General features: G+C 39.3%; 1 protein-coding gene and 1 long non-coding RNA gene across 8 annotated transcripts in view; one reads left to right on the top strand and one right to left on the bottom strand.

Moving 5' to 3' along the window:
* Positions 1 to 19,469, top strand: part of LOC5508611 (D(1)-like dopamine receptor) — a 30,635-nt gene that overhangs the window by 5,573 nt on the left and 5,593 nt on the right. For 2 of the 7 annotated variants that reach the window (XM_032377347.2, XM_032377348.2), the window contains exon 2: positions 7,072 to 7,166. The gene's annotated coding sequence lies outside the window, so the exon portion shown is untranslated. Of the gene's footprint in view, positions 1 to 15; positions 127 to 3,547; positions 4,678 to 7,071; positions 7,167 to 9,238; positions 9,655 to 16,647; positions 17,605 to 19,469 lie in introns of those variants that run through there. The other 5 variants (XM_048729285.1, XM_032377346.2, XM_032377350.2 and 2 more) reach the window with 5 other exon arrangements.
* LOC116615600 lies at positions 1,707 to 9,246 on the bottom strand. The gene is made up of 3 exons (XR_007312018.1): positions 9,076 to 9,246; positions 8,806 to 8,964; positions 1,707 to 1,905 (listed from the first exon to the last, which is right to left on the bottom strand). It is a non-coding gene; the product is annotated as an uncharacterized LOC116615600 (long non-coding RNA).

The raw sequence follows: 19,469 nt of genomic DNA, 5'->3' as shown, positions 1-19,469 counted from the left end.
CTTGTAGATAAGATCTGTGCTTGAGTGGAAGCATTCATTTGCACAACGAATGATTTACCCTCGTTTACTCTTTGTTGAGAGTGCGAATTTTAAGATTTTTAGATATTTGACGTCACATCGTCCGAAGTAAGTATCAGATATTTTCCTGAGTAACTATAAACAAATGGTAGGTTATTTAATCGAGATTTTTCGAGTATCCAGCTGTCATTGCTATCTGGTGTTCAAGTGATCGTAGAGGAGCTGGCCTAAGAGTATGGGTGTGGTGGGAGTGGGATAGGGCTCACGACAAAATTAAGATCCCATTTGATTGGAGGGGTATAATCAGAAATATTTGGAATGAAGTGTATATGTGTATAAGCTCACATTTACGAGCTTACAACGCTCTATGGCAATTATAACGTCATTAGATTTATTCTCAAGAATTCTTTTTTAAAAAGCCAAGCACAAAAAGTGAAAAATCATCCATTTCCATCGGCTGATTTGGAGTAGTTTGTTGCGATATGTTTGATTTGGTAAATAAAGCATAAGATTTTATTTTTAGATGGTTATTTTGCGATTTTCTTCTCAAAATGTGGCCTCCAATATTGGTTGAAACAATAACAAAGGTGTGGCTCACAAGGGGGGGAGGGTGCATAGGGTTTGCGGTGATGCCATTTTCTCGTAGTTTTTTTTGTGCGCCGTTTTGAGGTTTCTAAAAGCAAAGCGGTTTTTTTCGCGATTTTCTGGAGGGTTTTTTTTTGCGATTTTCTGTGCGGTTTTGCGGTTATCGTGGCCCCTTTACGCCCCCCTTGACAAGGGCTCTTTGAATATCCATCAATCCCTTCCCACAGCCCGAAAATCCCAATCATTAAGAAGTTTCATCAATATCAGTATGGGCTATAATTTGCTACTTGCTAGACCCCCCTGGGTTTTTGTTCGTCATATGGAATGTTCTCCAATTTCCTACTTGCACTCGCCCAAAACATATCACAAGCGGATCATAAAAAAACAATCAAACTCTTGCTAATTTGCAGTATGCTTCAGTTGGCGTTCTCTGCGTGGTATGGTGTAAGTTATTAGCGTGCATATGGCTAGCGTGTTGTATTTTTCAATTACGAATATATGGGTACAAGGTCAAGGCAATCGTGCTTATACCGTGTGCGTGATGGGGCGTGTTAAGCGTGTGCGCGTGAAACGTGTTTCGTTTTGCGTGATGAACGGGCCGTGGTATGGGGAGCGTATGCGATATTATCATATTCCAATGTTAGAATTGTGCGCAATATATATTTACAATATCATTAATATTATTATGAACCGTGGCATGAAAGTGGAATAATTTCGCTCGGGCACGCAACGGAAGCTTGTAAGTTAATACTTTTCCGTCATTGGATCATTTGTTTGTTCCGGTTATAACGTCACATTTTACGAGAAAAAAAAGGGCAGTTTATTGCCATTTCTTCAAAAGTGGTGAGGAAATAAAAAGTCGTTATTGTCGGAATGACTCATACGACTGAGCTCTCAAGGCAAAGAATTCCTGTTACAACTAATGAAATAGTGCGTACAATCATGTATTTCTGCAAAAGGCCTGTGACGTCAAGGTATTATAATCAACATCAACATTGTCCCATAATATTGGCCAATCGGTGACTTGCACTAAGAAATCACGTGATTTTATGAGTGGCTGCAGCAATCGACTGTTGTTATTTTGCCGCCAAAAATCGGAGCGCGCGCGAGTTTGTATGACGCTGTGTGTAAGGACGGCATATTTAGAAGAAAAAAAACTAACACCCATAATAACAAACTGTTCTAATTTTAAAAACTCATTTAATATTCAAAAGCCATTTTACCAATCGGGTGAACGGACTTGGCCAGGAGGATGGGCTTTTGTACCACAGAGACTAGTCAGCCTTTTGATAATAAAAACACCTACAAAAACAACAAATAAAAAAATACGAACCACACAAAAATAATATCGCAAGACTTCGCTACTCTTTTACAATGCCACAATCTTATAACTTTTCAGATTTTGCTGTCGCTTACTCTCTGTTGCCCTCCTGTGCAGAGCTTTCTATGTCGCTCGTATCCATTGCTCCACATCAGCATAATTGATGTGGAGCAAAGTAAACGAGCGACACAGAAAGCTCTGCACAGGGTCACTCGGGTTTCGCAGTTCCCAGCTTTTGATAAAACAGGGCTCTGCAACAAAAAAAAGACCAGGAATGCACAATCAGAAATTGTTTTGGGTGTATAACATTGCCAAGTTATCATTGAAGGAACAAGAAATAAATTTGTAGTTCACGGGTTAATAAAAATCACTCTATTTTCGACACCGTCTCGCGTGCTGTTCACTGAGCGTATGAATTCTTGGTATACTCGTCATATAAAAGTTTTTTATATAAAATGCACGCGCTCACGACAGATGGAGACAATGCTTTTGTTTCGAAGCGATTGAAACGAAATGGCTATTGAAAAATGTTTTTTAGAAGAAAAACATATATCGATAGGCCTTTTCTAAATAAGGAAGTGTGGTGGCCCACGAAAGGACTTGCTACCAGATATTAATTATATGTGCCCAGTGTCATGGTTGTCTTTGCTGATTTCGCGTGGCCCACGAAAGGGTCAAGACACGTCCCCTTTAAGCAGAAGACTAGGACTTGCTAGTAGTGATCATATGTGCCCGGTGTCATGATTGTCTTTGCTGATTTCGCGTGGCCCACGAAAGGGTCAAGACACGTCCCCTTTAAGCAGAAGACTAGGACTTGCTAGTAGTGATCATATGTGCCCGGTGTCATGATTGTCTTTGCTGCTCTTGCGTGGCCCACGAAAGGGTCAAGACATGTCCCCTTTAAGCAGAAGACTAGGACTTGCTACAAAATATTAATCATTATTGATAATATGTGCCCAGTGACTTGATTGACTTAGCTGATTTTGCGTGACCGAAGGGCCAAGTTAACATAAGTTTTGTATACCAGAGTAGAAAGGTAGAGATGTTTAAATACCCAAGTAGGGATGATAACTCTCAACCAAGACAAATTGAAGGCAATCACAGTTTAAAAACACAATCATTCCATTGGCACGTTTGGCTAAGACAGGATGTGCCAAAGGGGCACGTTTTGTCAAATCTCGTAATTTATTTTTTTTCAAGAAACTAAATTATTTCCTTGCGAGGAAAAGTAGGAGACTTCTAGACTAAATATATTTAACTTATTGCCCACTCTTAGCCGGCCCAAAGCGTGGGCACTTCTCATTATTGATATGTTTTAACGCACTCAAAATAGCTACAACCAGAACCACGCACTCGGTTTCTGGTTATAAATAGGATATCCACTCTGGATTGGTTTATAGCCTTTCCACCAAAAGCTGGTTGTTATAACGCGCGAATAGTCATTCGCAGGTGCTGCAAGGGGCTTAAAGACGCATTTCTGCTATCATTGGGTTGTTCTCGACACACGCTCTTTACATCAGGCATGAAGGCTCTTCTGGATCTTTCTCAAATTGACAGGCCTCACATATTTTTCACTTACGTACTTAGTCGAAGTCTTTAACCAAAATATCATGCAATACCATGACATTAACATGCAGAACTCATATACAAAACAAGCACAAAGAAAGATCTGTGACAAAAGGGGGTATTGTTCGGTTATAGTTTCACTAACGTTTAGATTTGTAACGCTTCAAAGCTGCGAATACGATCCGTAATGCCGATGTTCCGAGATTTTGTGAAACAAATTCGGTTTAAAATAGAAAGGAAGTTAAATTAGCAATGGTTTGCAATTAGTCTACAAAAAGAAGGAACTTCGACAAGGACATCTCAATACCAGTTTTTACATCGATTAGTCAGCAAAAGTTGAAAATTTATAAACATGACTTTATTAGAACAGAATTTTTGCCCATATCCAGTAGTATGGGATTTACTCTTACTCAATAATTGTCCTTGGCTTAGCTTCCTCCGCAGAGGAAATCGTAGAAGTAAACAAATTGGTATTAGCGTAGGAAAAGAAGATTTGTTGAGTTCAATAAAGGGACGCTGGGTAAAATAACGTGGAAATATGCAATTAGCCACAACTATTTCGAAACAAAATATTTGCCCCCAAAAAAGAATTGTAGTAGAAACAATTCACAACGAAACGAGCTGCTGACATAAGTTAACCAAAATATGTGTTGATATGTTCCTCTTTATTGAATGGAAAAATAGGCACAAAGCTTCATTCAAAAACACAGCTCAAACAACAACAAAAAAACGCATTGTCAGCTTCTACAGCTCTGCTATCTGACATGATTGCTAAAAAGTAATGGTTTCCAAATTTCGACAGTTATAAATTTAGCAAATTCGTCTTGTATGACTGTACTCTGATTCTGCAACACGAGGAGACTATGTTATTGCACGAGAAATGAGTAAAACGGAAACAAGCTCTTTCATGCTAATGGTGAACCATAGCAGCGCTTGGCCAATGACCGTGCAGGGAGACGCCATGGGCAGTTAGCACATTGACCGAGAGATGCGCGCCACTAGCGTGAAAGGCGGGAAGCTGTTGCCATCTGCTGGTAGGGATTCTAGATTAAACAAGCAATCACGCCACTACTAGCCGGGGATCGTCCTAAGCCACGACCTACCGTGCGACGAGCGAGAACCAGACCAGGAGTCATAATATTTTCTTTGCCAGATCTTCAAGATGTAGAACGATGAATACACCACAGGTAACATCAATAGTGTCGCAAAACTTAAGATATATCTTCTCGTGTGCTTTTTAATTTGATACTAATGAATAGTTTGTGATGATCAGAAGGCGTGTGCATACAATGAGTATATTTTCGATAAGCGATCTACACTTGTTTCGTAGATCTTTTAGGTAGTCATGTTGCTTTTTTTCGTCATTTTTTGTCACCTGCTAAACAGCCTTTTTCCGGCTTTAGGGAATTATTTTGATCTAGAGCATAAAGAAAACGAAACATTGAATTCCACATTCAATTACTGTTAAGATTATAAAATCTTACAAGCAAGGAGATGTTACTTTTCGTGACATTTTATGGTTCTTTTGCATTGTGCTCAATATAAGCACTTTTCCATTAAATATTTTTGTTTTTAAATTTCTGCAGTTTTCCAGATCCTTCTAATGCGCTTAAACTTTCGTAGATAGACATGTCGGATAATTTTTTAAGTGAACTATTCGTTTTTTTAAATCTTCTTTTCTCTTTTTTTTTTCACCCCACGAATCTTGGGCAAACATAATTTTAATCACGTAATTTACAAACTTAAAATGTTTACAATTTTATTGTGGATTCCTGGTTCATATTGATTATATTTTACTCTAGTTAAATGAGTGCAAAATAGCAATATTTAAAACTAATATGAGCCATTGGCATTTATCGGTGCTACGATCTGAGGGGGGATGGGTGGGGGCATGCATCAGACAAAGTTCAACATAGCCCCGCGAACTTGCAAACCACTCACACTGAGCTCGCGTAGAAAAACAGAGAGGAGCTAGTTTAACCTGAAAATTAGCATTCTAATTAGATATTTACTTAAACGTATTCAAAAGATTCAAGAGAAGAGGACATAAAAGCGACATAATTTCTGGAACACTTTGTTAGGGTTTCATTAATTTCATAAGCCATGGTCTGCGAATAATTATTCCAATCAATCACAGATTTAGGGCCATCATCGTAGACCCAAATTTAAAAGCATGTTTGGTACAGATAACCTATGCAATGTAAATAACCGAAAGAAAAAACAAAAATCTGCCGAAACGCTCGCACAAAGCACTCCCCGCTATGTAAAAAGCCGTGCTTTGCCGCTAAATTTACTCGACTAACGGTACTTAGAAAACACACAAAAGATAAGTCGGATAATCCGAACGAAACATATGAATGAACATGACTTGAAAAGGATATTGATATAGCCAATGTTTATAAAAATCTTATGAAATAGTAATTACATTTAAAGACTTCAGGTGCATCATCTATATGGGTATTTTGCTATTTCGTAGTCCAATGACTTTTTGTTAATTTACCCTAATAAATCAGTACGCATTTTCAATACAGAATACAGAACATAGATGACTGGCTTCGCTCTGTCATTGTCGCCGCGTAGGAAACATGGGAGCCTCTGGTACAAAGACAGAAAGATGTGTAATTCGCATACAAGATGTCAAAACAACTCGCAAAGTGCGTTCTATATGCGAAAGTCATTACATAAAAAAACTCACCAAAAGATAATACAAAAAAATTGGGTAATATGTATTTTCATTAATTTGTGAAAGCGAATACGAGTTTCTCTCATCCTTATTTTTGGTCTTTACTTTACAAAGAGGCCAGGTACGAGCGTTGCACTTAAACAAATCCCCCCCAAGGAGGCATTTTCTATCGCTCCCGTCCATTCGTGGAAAGCAAAGAAGTAATTTCAGAGAAAAAAATTGAGCAACCCTACTCGCGGTGAAAACTATCATCGAGTTGGAGTAATATCAGTCGTAGATACGGTCCATTAATATCTATAGCGTCCATAAACAACAATAGTGTTTGTAAACAAACGATTGTATGATTTGGTAATTGATTGAACGATTCGCAACAGTAGACAAAAAGTCTGTCTGCTGTGATGTATCATTTTGGCAGAAAAAAAGGATAAAAGAAAGTAAAACAATTAACAAGCATTAAGCTTCTTGAAGCCTTTTTTTTTCATGTAGCAATGAGATATCTTTTGAAGTTTAAGTCGAAGTTCTTGAGATAACCAGCAGATCGACACAAGCCTTCCACAACTTCCCTTTACAGAGCAATATCTTAAAAGCGATCTTGATTGTATCTTTATATGACCTGTAATGCCAAGTCGCTACGTTTGCCGAACTGTTCTTATAACATCCGGCGGGCTATTTGACACCGCAAGCTGTTCCTTTTTAGCTATCGCAACATCTCTCTCTCTAACCCGAGCAAACCAATACCTGTTTATTCCTAAGTGTGAAAGGTTTGTAATTGTATTGAGCGCGACGCGTGTTTTCTGAAATTATTACTAAGTGTGCGAAAGCAGTAACAAAGCCTAAACATCGCCATGGAATAATATTGTAAAAAGGTAGGATATCTAATTTTCGTTTTTGTCTGCAGATTTTAATCGGTAAGGTACAGACGTTTGGGTGCTACAAGACTACCGCTTAAAAGACCCAAAGCGCGCGGAGGTTTTCTACATCACTAGAATACAAGTAAGTATTGCACAGTATACAATATATACAAACATATAAATTAATAACATAAATTTGCATTTTTTTTCGTGTTTTTGAATGTTTTTCGTGTCGCTATGTTGTGCTACAAAAAGACAGCGATAATCAAATAAACATTTGTCTTGTTCTTCGGATCAGCGCTATATAAGGCTAATCATGGCTTTGTTTTCATATCAACCGGCATATTGTTTCGAAGATTAAGCTTAATGACAGACTAAACGAGCATCACACTTCACTGTTATCATTGTATCAATATTACTCGAAATGCGTGAAGTGGATTATGATCGATAAACTTGCTACAAAATATACAAGGCAACGCCATGTAAGACAAGACAAATTATCAAGGTCATATGGTGTTTCTTTGGTATCAAAAGCGGATAGATGTCGGCTGATCTGCGGATAGAATCTTTTGCATGGCGGTCTTAATGGTGACGTTAGCGGTCCCTATTCTACTTAACGCCTTTATCGCCCACCCACACCCGATATCTCAAAGGATTTAGCGATATAACACAGTCACGTTACAGACACTTGTACAAAATAACGAGTGCTATCTAAATTACTCTTATCGCTTTGATAAAGCCCTCATTTCCCTGAGGTCGAACTTTACTGCTACGCGACAACAAACCAATCCTTATTGACTTTTCTAATGGCCAATTTCTTAAAGGGAAACTACAATACATTGTTTATTTTTTGTCAAAAATAGGATAATAGCGGGATAATAGGAGATATAGCAAATAATTCATTATGGCAGAATTCCAAGAGGGGTGAAGCCCCGGGGAGAAATTCTCAATGTTCCCGCAGAAAACACATCTCTTGCTAATAGAAGGCCCAGGGGCTTGTAGTGCAAACATCAAAGACTCCGAAATACAACCGAGAAATTTAAGCATTGTTTTACATCAGAACATTGTTATCTCACCGGCTTTGTTTTATTCAATATTTATTAAACCCTAGGCGCCAGAAGTCTGTCGTACCCAGGCTTTATATTAATAGGCACGACATTCTCGCGTCTCTCGTCCTTTCGTCGGTATCCAGTCGTGGCGCTATCGGGTTTTCGTCGGTATCCAGTCGTGGCGCTATCGGGTTTTGGTCGTTATGGAACCTCTTAAATCAGGGCACGCTTATCGCAAGAAAATATTAAGCGACATTATTTATCTGTTGCCTTCCTACAGATGGCGTAAACATAGGAACGACGCCATATAGCCACGATACGTCACTCGTGATTTATGAGGTCATAAGCGAATAGACAGGATATATAGACGACTTATAAGTAAAAAAGCGTATAGCTCTATCATAACATAAGCAATACGACGTCACATATATATACTGGTCGCAACGAGACCGTACCTTATTCAAGAAGTCGACTTAAGATCTATTGTGAAAGTTTGTGACGAGGGATAGCACAAAATCGACGACAATAAAAACTCGTCGTCTTCAAGTATTACAGCTATTACCAGTAAATTACAACTCTTTACAACCTAAACCTGACGTGCAGTGATTAATGATTATTATGATTTCTATGACTTCAGAGGATCTCGGAGTCTGAAATAACTACGATAGTGCGGTTAAAAGCCATTACGCGCGACAAAAATACCTCTTTTTCTCCCAAAGGCCATTTACTCACCGAGAAATCCGAGATAGCTCTCCGTTCGCCATGAACAGTTTTTTTACAGGGTAGATCGGTTCGTCTTTTTTTCTCTTGGTGATTCTTATATATTGAGGGGGTATGAGATGGGGACAACAAATTAAGGCGACCGTACATCAGCAGTGATTTTGTTCCACTCTTGAATGAAATGAAACCTTCAAGAATTAATTACGATGTGACTTACAATTGAAGAGTTTGGGCCACAAATAACTCACGAAGGAACTCACCTACGTACCTACCTACACTTACCATCAAAGGCGGAATATACTACTTCTGAGCGGCTCAATTATCAACCAAGTCTATCCTGCACTCACTTGCGTTTGTGAGCAGTGTACCGTCAGGACGGAAGGAGAAACTAGATAAAAAAACAGGCAGACGAAACCGCGGAACCCCAAACAACCCAAAGGAAAGTAGATTCTATTACGGCACTCGATGACTATTTAAGACGACTCAATTTGAGAAAAAGGTCCCGGGTTCTCTTCGTTAAGTGATCAGACCACTAATTGCCATATACGATAACAGAAATATTCAGGAACTTGGAGAGAAAGGGCACTTTTCAGCAATCAATATTCTGTGCAAAAGCGAGTAACATGTTTAAGCTCGTTCCGTAATCAGCTGCAGCTAAATTCGGAGATCAGCTTCTAAAAAGGCGGGTTCGGTATTACGGCAACGAAAGATACAGTCCCAGTGACATTCACTCGGTGTTAATGAAAGCAAAAATGAGAGCTTCCATCGAAGTTTTCTCTTACTACAATCAGTGAGTACAACATTGCTAAGACCGTGCCATAAAACACAGCTGACCAAGGGATTTTAAGGTGCGTCCTCACAGTAAGTACGTAAATCATTTGTCATTTAATTAGTTGGAATCAAACGATCATCAAATGCAAAATTTATACAAGCGAGACAGTATTTTAAGAAAACATAATATTTTTTTTTCTACTTGACATTGACTGAAGGTCACCAAGTGTGGTTGACAGTCCCGTATAAAATATAGCCAAGGAAGGCACCTTGACGGCAAATGGAGGCTAGGGTAACACACATGTATTTGAACCTGCTGTTAGACCAGTACAACGTCATAGCCATTTGTTAGAACGAGTTGAGCTATGAGAAAGCTGAACAGTTCAAGAGCGACTTCGATTAAAAATGCCTTGTAGGTTTTAAAATCCCATGCCACCACAAACAGCTAAAAAAATTTTAGCTTTGTGTTTCGTAAGGTTATATGTTGTATCGTGTTTTTTGTTTTGTTTTGTTTATCAGCATGACAAAGGTACCTATACTAGCACGAACCACGCTAGACGATGTTTGTTTGTTTGTTTATTTTCCAGGGAAACACTTACAGCACTCTTTTCCCTAAGCCCTTTAGCTTCAATAACCTATCGATATTTTAATCACGTATTTAGAGATATTAAGGATTGTTCTTTGGTTTTTATCTGGTTTTAGTCGTGAGTTGAAGTGTTTGTGCTAATGCACAAATCGAATGACGTTGGCGTTAGGCGCTATTGAGACGTCTTCAAACATGTTAAAGAGTCACACAAATAGCCCTTAGGGGGCGGACCATTAGAAAAGTGGAGGGGGTGGGGGGGTTTCAGTCGTGCATGTTTTTTTTTTCTTGTCTCTAAGCCGTGCATGAATTTTTTTATCGTTGTATGCATTTTTTTTATGTCTGGTTTGGTCTGCATGCATATTTTCCAGGCTTTTCATCGTGTATGAATTTTTTTGTTCCTTTTTTTGTCGGAGTAAATCTTGTCCGTGATGCTTTGCGTATCATTGTCTCAGTAAGGCCAGTACATGATGCTTTGGTAATATTGCCTGAGGTGAATGGTTTTTTATCATCATGTTGTCATGTGGCGCGCTGCCATTCACAGCGTCAAACATGGCGACTAGACATGATCAATTTCAGACGACTGTGATGACATGGCCAGTGGTTACAGGCCTATTGCGCATGCGCGTGCTCAGTCTGTGCTGGATGACTTTATAAGCAAAGCCATACCTATAAGGTCATGCCAGCTGGAACAACCGTTATAGAGTACTAGCCGGCTAAAAAGGGCATACTCAAAACATACTGCTATAGTCACGCAATACATACTAATTTTTCAATAAATAAATTGTAGTGGATAGTGTATTGGAAGACAGATAAATATAAGAAATTTAAAAAGACAAACAAAAATTGAAATTCTTTATTCACCAAATTGAATAAAAAATATGACAACATTTTCTTCAAATCAGCCGATGGAAATGGAAGTTTCCTCACACTTGGTTCGTTGCTAGGATGACCTAAATGTATGCTTTCTAGGATGTGCTTTGCTAGGATGACCTAAATGTATGCTTTCTAGGATGTGCTTTGCTAGAATGACCTAAATGTATGCTTTCTAGGATGTGCTTTGCTAGGATGACCTAAATTTATGCTTTCTAGGATGTGCTTTGTTAGGATGACCTAAATGTATGCTTTCTAGGATGTGCTTTGCTAGGATGACCTAAATGTATGCTTTCTAGGATGTGCTTTGCTAGGATGACCTAAATGGTTGCTTTCTAGGATGTACTTTGCTAGGATGATCTAAATGGTTGCTTTCTAAGATGTGCTTTGCTAGGATGACCTAAATGGTTGCTTTCTAGGATGTGCTTTGCTAGGATGACCTAAATGGTTGCTTTCTAGGATGTGCTTTGCTAGGATGACCTAAATGGATGCTTTCTAGGATGTACTTTGCTAGGATGAAAAAATTGCAGCTGAAAAAGACTCTGAGTGCCGCCATGATAATGCAGGCGATGGAACTGATTGGCAAAAAAAATTACAGCTATAGTTGGCTGGCCTGTGGTTATTAGCAGCGCTAAACATTTGCAAACATTACGGCGTTGGGTTTCTCACTATGAACATTCAGTCTCAGGTTTTTTGCGTCCAAGCTGGCCCACGCTCTTATGACCGCAAGACGTATTGATAGAGATGTCATGGTAATTGCCGGCGCATTCATTTAAGATCAAAAGTAATAGAAATCACATGGTTGAGTTTGTCGTAGTTAGCGAAGTGTTTTTACAAAGGCTATCTCATTGATCCTCTTACGGATCCTATATTATTTGTTTACAATGTCAACACGCAAGTCTCGACCTCCCGAGCTCTACTACGGTAATGACTTGCCTTCTCTAGAAAACCACTCTTGTCAACATTGTCTCAAGCCCGCGGAACTGGCTAGGTGAGACAACACAAGGACAAAGTGGAGGATTTAGGGATGCTTTCATTGTGTTTAGAGGCTATAACAGGAAACTAAACAGACTAAACGAAGCTAATCCATACTTGATAGATGCATGAACAGAAGAGGAGCCATCAAATCGCTTAAACCACTTGGGATAAGGAGCTACGAGTGGATTGGCACGGTAGGATTTCGTGATGTCGTCGTATTAAGTGGCGCTACTAGTAGTACTACCAGCTCTAGTAGTAGGGCATGTGGCGATACTAACAAGACAGCAATTTAGCGCTTTCTTCGCCATGTGAGATCCCGGTGATTACGACGATTAAAGATAAAGCTTGAGCTAAAATACACCGCCGCCTTGCATGAAACATTCGCGAAACATTCGCGTACTTTGGGAGATCCAGTTAAAAGCCATCCAAAATTATGTATACGCGGTTTTTTTTTAATCTACATCTGCACTTGACTGACTTTTTTAGGTAAAATATCTAGACTAACCTGAAAGCCTGTTTGCTTCTGAATTAAGGGTTCATTGAAATTATTAGTATTACAATGCGCAAAAAAAGTAATCGTTAGTACCCAATGAATTCGTTCGTATGGATAGTAGCGAAAAGTAATGAGCCTTAATTGGCTGGCCATACAAAATTACGTATCTATTCTCGATGATCCATCGATTCTAAAGGGGCATACCAGACTCGCAAGAAAAACCTCGTATTCTTGCGCAAATCTTTTTATAGTCTCTCTAGTAAGTCAAATTTGATTGTAGTTTCTCAGAGTCACTACCTATACTAGCCTGGGTATGAGGACTTCGCAGAAAGCCAAGCTCTTTACCTCTATTCAACAAAAACATCCTTTCTGCTCTCGCCGGTAACTGAGCTTAAATAAGCAACAATACGTCGCTAGCATGACTTAACCTCGGATTAGGTATCAGAGTTTGCGGTTAATTACGCGGAAAAGGCCATCACAGGAACACTATCTACATCTGCTTAACTCCTTTCTTCTCATACTTGTGACCAACTCCAAATCTCCCCCCACTAACTCAATGATCAAATATTATACCATGGTCAACAAGGATTCTATTGTTTTACTAACGAAACTCGCTAGAAAAACAAAAGATGTTTCTTAATTTCCTTCTTGCATTGTTGATGTGTTTTTCTAAATTTCCCACTAGAGAGGGAAACCAAAGATAGATGGGTTGATGAATCTCTAAATTTCTAATAGTCTCCGAAATTGTCCCCATCATTAATGCATGAGGGAGATTTAGAACCAAAATGCTTGTCTCCTAGTTTCCACCAGGTAAACAAACAGAAGATTGCATTTCCAGCACAGGAATTGACCTCGTATCATTACGCATGCGCGTCAGTGACTATACAGAGCAAAACTGTTGAGCAACTATGTAGAGCGGTGGTCTCCAGAGAGTAGAAAAGAACATTGCGCACAAAGTGCAGGCATTACTCGTAATCTATCGTTATTTCCTCATTGATCAAGGTATCACAGACTTATACAATTTCAACTTGGGGAAATTAGTGATGAACTTTCTCTTCGGGACGGTCGGGTTGACTTATCCCTCTTTGCGGGGAAATTTAACAAGTGAATTACCCGAGTTGCCATGGTATAACTTATAATAATCTGCTGCAGAGAACATATACATTATATTTTGTTCAACAAAACAATGAATTAGTCTTCAACTAAATTCTCCCAACCATATCAATAGGAATCATTAGATTAAATTAAGGAGAACCACTATTTTGTTGGCAGATAAAAGAAGCAACTCTTAGCACATGCATGCACGTGTTTAGGTCAATCAAAATATAGCTTCCTCCGCAGGCGTCCCTAAACGTTAGAAAACCGGCATAAATCGGAATAGCTACGCGGGCTTCCTGTGGTCACCGAACATAACTTGGAGAGGACCACAGGAATCCTGAATCTTAGGAATTCTTCAGACATGACAAAGCATGACACAACCAGTGGCCCAGTTTCGAACTCCATCATGCCCCTTGGACATAGGCACTAAGAAGGCACAGATACAGTGCGACCTCACTAAGTTTTCTCGGTGGTATGCGCGCGCATAAAATTTTCCCCAAACCGAGGCTCCCAATGCATTTATGCGTTCTTAGTCGGTGTGTCCAGCGGGCATCGTTGAATTTTAAGCTGAACAATTGTGAAGAAAATATTAAGACTATTAAGGGAAATAAATCAACACGGGTTAAAGTGATATGTTTTACGCCTCTGTGAAAACAGAGAAGTTTCGCTGACATTTTGAGGGTTAGCCTATCGTGAGTAGTTTCGCTCGAATCGCCAGCGGACACTATTCTGTTTTCACAGAGGCGTAAACATAACCCTGTGTGGATTGATTTACGTGATGCCACCACGCCTGCGCAGACGGCTTTGTCTGTAGTTTCATCTTCTAATCATACCACTGGACTATTGTAAGCTTTTTCGTGACTCCTAATGGCCTGTAACATATCGTGAAATGAGACATTATTTTAATAAACAAACGACACTTTTCTTATCCTCAATAGATTTATAACCCGAAGGAATATCAACATCAAAACAAGCACCAATTCAATAAAATAAATCATATTTGTTTAACTAAATCATCACACCGTGTCTTTTCATACTAGACAGAATGCAACAATTAGTATCGACATTGATGTAATCTAAATCAAATCTCTCTCTCAAGACACCGTGTCTTTTTATACTAGACAGAATGCAACAATTAGGACCGGCATTGATGTAATCTAAATCAAATCTCTCTCTTAAAGCAGCAAAGCTCGAATAAAGCGAAAGCAATCTCAGCAGGAGAATATTTAAAAAAAAAAACTCCTTTAGAAAGTGAGTAAAATTTAATAAAAATCCTGCATGGAGGTCTATACAACAATCCGCGTGATCGCTTTATTTCATTGTGATGTCGCCGTCACTCGGCGGGACCAATTTAAAGACAAAAGATATCATTGACTAGCTAGCACGAGCTCTCTGCATTCCGTTTTAATTTGCTGTGGCTTTAAAGTTTCTCGAATTGATTCAACAGGTATAAGACTGGCTCACTCAGCGTGTAATTCACTAGTCAATTGAAACCCCGGCCCCCCGGACATAGCGGGGAATGTAACATTTGTGCGCTGTTACATTTTTAATTTTCTCCCGCCGCCGGGGGGGGGGGGGGGGGAATCGTGCTGTTACAATCCCCACACCTATTGCCCCGTCGTATGGTACAATATTTTCTAGATTTCCTACCTCAACGACTTCTACTAGAGCAACTCAAACGAAAATTGTTGAAACTATCCTCCAACGCTTTAAGACTCAACGATAAAGACACCCCACGATGTATAAAACAAGAACGGCAAAATAATCGATACACAGATCTTTAAAAATTTCGGAAGCTGTCGTTAGGTTTCGCGTTACTAGCCTGGCTAAAAACCCGCGCTAATTTGGCAAAAAATTACTACTCCCGCACCCCCCGGGAGAGATGTAGCTGTACAAAAGCGTACTTCCACGGCCATGCCCCCGTTACTCCCCCGCTGTCCCGAGTGTCTGGGGGCCGGGGTATCAATTGAATAGTGCATAACATGGCACCACACACGAGCGTACCGTGCACGTGGCGTATGTCCCTGTCGAGTTTAGCGATAACATTGACGGAGAGAAACTTGAGCAATTGATGCAAAATAGAACTTAACAAATTCAGCGTAGACGCTAACAAAAAAGAAAATTATTGAGATACCGCGAGGCCCAATACGTCCTAGACTTCTTAGAACACAAGAAGAAGAAAAAACGCCGTAGACGCACGCGCCAAGAGTGCAAGAAAAAAGGGCGCCGTAGACGCTAAAAAACAGGAAAACTAAATGCGCGGTAAACACTAAGATAGCGAGTAAAAATGCGCCAGATGTTTAAGACTATAAGAAAGCTTGATGTGCTGTGGACAGTAAAAGAGCGAGGACTGATAAATGCGCGGTCGAGAAAGCGCGGTAGAGTATGCGCGATCGGGGACGCACGAGAAACTCGCACATGGAGGGCGCATTGACAATGTGGTAAATCCTCATATTTTTTTACCCCAAAGAATCCTAAATATTAATAACCTGCGTGTAAACTACGATTACGTCTGTTGTCATTTAACTGTTATTTTTTACCTCCTTCCTACATCCTCAAACACGAGTCTCACAAGCCATATTGTAAACCCTCAAAGGCCGCATGTTACCGCACGTCTTCCGCGTATAGCGACCGCTATAATACCGCACAACTTCCGTGTGTCACCCTTAATCCGTTACAATTAATTAAATCCTCCTCGAATTTCCGTTCAACTAGTATAGTCCTTCACTTGAAATATTTTTTTACGATTCTTAATTAGTAGAATTTTTTTGTACATAAGTAAAATTCATCGTAAATCTTAAGGTAAAAGCGGAAAAATGTTTTCTGGGGGACTCTGGAATCCACTGTTGATAGTTTATGATTTCTATAGACAATCTGACCTTGGTCAAGTTTGATTGCGCTAATTATAGATATTTTATAATTGTTTTTCTTTTGTGCCCTTTTTTTCGCGGAGTATGATCCACATCCGTTGCCATAACAACGTCAGCATGACACCGTGAGTGATAAACTAATATAAACTCTCAGATTAATGTATGCAATAAACATACAGGGTTTGTTTAAGACTTAGAAAGCTAACTTTTAGTGATTACTCCAAGACAAATTGGTATTGAATTCGAGTCAGCTCAACAACAGGCCGAATCGAGTGATGGATGGGTTTTTGACAATTTGAGTATCTGTGACGTCGTAGTGCATGCTAGCATGGGACTATTTTGTAGGATGCCCTTAAGGCTTTTTTAAGACTATTAAATATACTCCTTGCCATGCGTGTTTAGGGCGGCTTTATTTGGTCATGAATCATCCACAAAATATTGTAAAAATATTGGTCACGGAACCTAGACCCGAAAAGCTATCACATAGTCAACTTCGAGTGTTTCGTTGAATTTTCAAAACAAAAACAACTTTCAGAAAAATGCGTATAGATCTACCGACCCCCTTGGCAATGTTTTCACATGCCAACAAATACTAATAAAACTGTAGGAATATTTATGAAGCTCGAGCTAAACGGCATAGTTTATACTCTGATATAGCGCATGCTTATGTGTAGGCTATTTCTAGGGCAAGATTAGCCGTCTAATGCGAGTTAATACGAAAACCTCTTGGCTACAACGGGACCGGCATTAGTTTTAATGATTCTCCACTTAAGCTAGCTATTAACCAATTGAAAAGATCCTTTTGTTGCTTCACGGCAGACGTTTCACAATTAACCGAGCACCTCATGCTGTGGGGACCTACACACGGTGATTTGGCGGTGCATGTTTGAAGCAAACAATGCAAGTTAACGCAATGCTAACATCATGAAGGCCCTGTCTTCATAACAGGAAAAGCCCAGCTAATAGATATCAGCTGGTCGCGAAAGAGCCATGTTATTGAGCATAAATACGAGCTAGTGGGCTTTGGGGAGAGGCTATACGAGCAACGGTTTTGTATTGACGCATAAAGTAAAACCGAGAAGGACTTAGGAAAAGGGAAAAAGAGAGAAAATTACTTAGCTTGTATGTCGGCTAGCGAATGTCGGGTAAGTCGTATTCAAAATGCACTTGATACAACTTGTTGCCTATAGATTATGCGACTTGCTATTAAAGCGATTAGGGAATTTAGTAGCGGTTCAGAAAGTTGAGGAGAGTTTTGCACAGACTGTATTTTAATGTGGCTTTTGGGTCCTCAGCGGGGACCTATTGTCAGTGTTAATCGAGACATGTATATGTCAAAATATTCGTTTTTCCCGAATGTAGGACTTTTCCACTGCACCAATAGTTCCATACAAGCAAACCAGACCTTAACCTTCACACTTCCTTCTACAAACTGGACAAGGAAGCAAATCATTGATCACTTTTGTGTTAGACAGCGATGCACATACAAAGATAAATAACGAAGCCATTGATTTATGAGATTTAAAAATAGTATTTTTAGGTTTTCGTTGAGTTCTCACTCACGACCCATTCATGCCGCGAGAGATAAGGTTACTACATTTAGCGCTCCACTCTCTCTTTAGTACATCGAAAGAGATTTCATTTGAAGAAGTATTCCTTCGAGTGCTAGGGTACAAGTTTTTAACAGTGAAGAACGATTTTAAATAGTTGAAATGATGTTTTTTTATTTCCATGAACGTTTCCCATCAAGCGTGTGAAGCGCTTACCTTTGCCTATAGGTATCTCCCTAAGGAACGATACCATTACGATATGGACCGTTATCTAATCGCACTACAAAGTAAGGGGCTTCCCAATATCACGGTTAATAAGTTCCCCCTACCCCCAAAACCACGAAATCTGATATAGAAATCACTGAGGGATAGCATTAACTCTGAGATTAGTAGTACATTCGTCCATTTCAGAGTTTTTTGACCGCTTACACTAAAGAATGATATCTTGGTCTTTCTTTCTAAATAGACAATGAACAGTCTATTAGCCATCAAACACAACTAACCGTCTTTTATTACTTACATTCGAGCCGTTTTCTAGAAATAACCTGGGGGAGTGATGAGATATCAATCAATCGCTACTACGCAAATTATCCCAACTGGGAATTTACAGCTATGGAAATCTTAATTAAGTTATTGGGCTTGAAATTCGCTGAATTCTTGACAAACCTTGTGCTTTGCTGGTTATGTTTAGGACAGTAAACATAGAATTGATTCGAGTGATATACCGAGTTATATTCTATGATATTGCAATTTGGCCTAGGGGATGATGGCCATTTATGGGGCGCTTTGCAAGCCCTGTATTGTTTGGATAGCGGTTTACACCGGAAGTGAAAAGTATATTTTTTGGAAGGGATATAAAAGGATGACAGCTTGACATCAATGGACGGTTTCCTTAGAAAATTTAAAAAGTTCAAGTTGAATGAGTAGAAACCTTTTAATGCAAGGATAACCCAGAATAAATTCGCTTTGACATGCTCCCCGGGAGGGGATTCCAGTTGAATAAACAATGAACAAATGCATAATGAACTTTTGATCACGAACTTCGAAATACACATGTAATATCATAGAAGTATACACTACATATGAACGCTCCTTATGGTTTAGCTATCATTTACACTGGAAGGATAACTATCGATATGCCATCGATCAATTTCATCATATCTTATCAGTAAAATCTTAATCAGTAAATATTTTGGCTACTTAAAAAAGTAATCTCCTAATCAAGGAGCGAGTCCGGCTTGAGGTAAAAACAAACAAAGGTACGTCTCTAGGCAGTGGATTAAGAACTACAATTCGTCAGGCGAGCAGCGCGCGAAAACAAAAAAAAGCGAAACCACATAATAGTCGGGCCTCTGGGTTTATTTCAGCAATTAATAACTGTTATCACTTTCATTCATTAAAATATCGTTAACCAAAAGCAAATGAAGTGTGAATTCCCATATCCGCATATTCAAATTACA

Source organism: Nematostella vectensis, chromosome 6, assembly GCF_932526225.1.
Source record: "Nematostella vectensis chromosome 6, jaNemVect1.1, whole genome shotgun sequence".
Classification (NCBI taxonomy): Eukaryota; Metazoa; Cnidaria; class Anthozoa; order Actiniaria; family Edwardsiidae; genus Nematostella; species Nematostella vectensis.
The sequence above is the reverse complement of the archived record's forward strand: the minus strand, read 5'-3'. Positions and strand labels throughout refer to the sequence as shown.